This window comes from Nannobrachium achirus (genome assembly GCF_963921795.1).
Source record: "Nannobrachium achirus genome assembly, chromosome: 4".
NCBI lineage: Eukaryota > Metazoa > Chordata > Actinopteri > Myctophiformes > Myctophidae > Nannobrachium > Nannobrachium achirus.
Genome location: NC_137813.1, coordinates 49,446,801 through 49,449,408, shown reverse-complemented (window position 1 = coordinate 49,449,408; position 2,608 = coordinate 49,446,801). Strand labels below are relative to the sequence as shown.

At 40.2% G+C, this 2,608-nt stretch overlaps 1 long non-coding RNA gene across 1 annotated transcript; it reads left to right on the top strand.

Annotated features, from left to right (window-relative positions):
* The first annotated feature begins 1,233 nt into the window (after positions 1 to 1,233).
* On the top strand, positions 1,234 to 2,050 carry LOC308283505. Its single transcript, XR_013961927.1, has 3 exons — positions 1,234 to 1,617; positions 1,718 to 1,802; positions 1,936 to 2,050. It is a non-coding gene; the product is annotated as an uncharacterized lncRNA (long non-coding RNA).
* Positions 2,051 to 2,608: the final 558 nt, after the last annotated feature.

Here is a 2,608-nt window from a genome sequence, read left to right as displayed (position 1 = left end):
TCAGTATATGAACATATATGGGCTTTCTGATATGCCCATATATGGAGATCTCTTAACTGTAAGCCCTTGTCCCTTTTATGCCCATATATGGATATCCCTGATGTCATCCGTATATGCCCATATATGGGCTTTCTAATATGCCCATATATGGAGATCTCTCTGTATCTCCATATATGGGTATAAAAGGATACTTCAGGTCTGACATCAGGTTTGTTTATATTGGGTTGCTAGGTTTGACATCACAAACTCTATGGGCCATCTGACCTAGAAATCTATATTTGGGCATAGATGACTCATCGTGACCTCATCACACGTCGACCGCACGTCACCGCACGTGTGACCGACGGACGGCCGGTGGAGGTTTTCATACTAAACTGCGACCTTACGGTCGCAATAAAGGCAAAAATGACTCCCAAAAAATCTGCTTTAAGTGGGATGTGAGGGGTCAAACTAGGGTTTTTTAATTATTCTGAATCCATTGCAAGCATTTGTTTTGCATGAAAAACATTCCTTGGGTTAAAAACGGACCCCAAAAGACTGTGAAAATTGATGACTCATCACTAAACCATCGTATTGTGGGGCCATTTCTTGCCCAAGGAATGTTTTTCATGCCAAACAAATGCTTGCAATGGATTCAGAATAATTAAAAATAGGGATGTCCCGATACCACTTTTTTGCTGACCGAGTACAAGTACAAGTACTTCATTTTGAGTACTCGCCGATACCGAGTACCGATACGAGTACAAAATGTCTTTAAATTACGTTTTCTTTTTTAGATTTTTTTTATCAGATGTTCCTCACTTTCTGGCTGTATAACACATTAAATTGCATTGCTTTCCCAGAACATGGCACAACTGCCACACATTTCACCTTTTTTTTCAGGTTTAGCCCATGGAAATTCCTGTACTGTGCATGATCTTCTAGATCTGCTATGCTCAAACATTTTGTATTTTTACTTTTGATACTTTAAGAGAGAGAGAGAAAGGCGAAGTGGCGGAACACACAGGGTACTCGGGCGCTTTGTGAGCAGTATCGGACGAGTACCTGTTTTGCTCATATCTTCGCAACCGTTGCCCCGATCCATGCCAATTCACACATGACCCTCTACTAGCGCCACCATGAGGCCTAGTACACAGTATGTCTACACTCATGTCATCAACATGGATCTGCCTCATAGCGCTACCATCAGGCCTATTTCTTCAAACACATTTTTGGACACTGCTCCTACAGATTTTGCCCTAAAATCCACAACTCGGTACACAGTATGTCTGCACTCTTCTCATCAATATGGATCTGTCCCATATAGCGCCACCAACAGGCCAATTTCTTCAAACACATTTTTGGACGCTGCTCCTACACATTTTTGCCCTAAAATCACACTGCGACCTGACGGTCGCTTATCTCCCTAGGGAGTCTTACTGGTATGTATTTGCCCCCCCCCCACCCTCTTTATCTTGTTATTGTTGAGCACTTTGTAACCCTGTTTTTTAATTAATCGTCCATGATCTAACCTTGATCTCTTAATTCTTCTTTCATCAATTTCCTATTTTTCCCCAGTGCATGACAACCTTGAGGTGAAAGAAATGGGGTGGCATGGTGGGTGTGTACGAGCAGCAGGTATGTACGTGAGGTTAGACATAAGTTGCAAAAAAACGCACAGTGCCACTTGAAATTTTAGATTATGTTTGTTTTAAATGATCAATCTGCTGTGTTCCAGATCGGGTGTTGACGTCTGCTCCTCCAAACAACCGGTTCACCCACGACAGCAAGAAGAATGTAAATAGTTCCTCACCTAGTTATTGGTGAGGAACTTTATCTTTATCTTGTTATTAAGCACTTTGTAACCCTGTTTTGATTTGTATTTTGAATTGCTCATCCATGACCTTGATCACTACTCTTTATTCTTCTTTAATTTAAATGTCCTCTTTTTCCCAGCGCATGAACACCTGGAGGTGAGAGCTTGGTGTGGCATGGAGGATCCGTACGAACCGGAGGAACTAGAGGTCCCCATAGTAGCATGTACAGTACATTAAGTTAGACATAAGGTGCAAAAAATATAAAATAAATAAATAAACTTGATCCTACTCCTTTTCGGAATTTTTTTTGGCCTTGTATTTTATTTTAAAATGTTTTAATGTTCGAAATAAACTTTCATTCATTCATTCACTCATTGGTTTGATTCTGATGTTCTACTATTGCAAACTTGGGTATGAAAGTTCTGTATGTGCCTTCTTGTTCTATGCAAGTGTTTTAAGTATTTGCCAAGCATGTTGACTTTTTCTGTGATAATAAACGCCATTTTTTATACTATTATGTCAGTCTTTGTCAGATAAATCTCTCTCTATATATATATATTCTTCAAACTAATCACAAATCTAGATGTATAGATCTTATGTCTGTTTCAAGGAGGAACAGATCTCAACACACACACACACACACACACACACACACACACACACACTTAGTGTTAAGCCTGTTCAGTTGTGGTAGATCAGCTCAATTGATGTCCAGCACACCTGAAACTCTGATCAGTTTGGTTGAGTGTCTCAAAAGTGTACATCTAGCACTGCCCTTTTCCTCCTCACGTGTTTTGAAGAGCCTTTGCTTG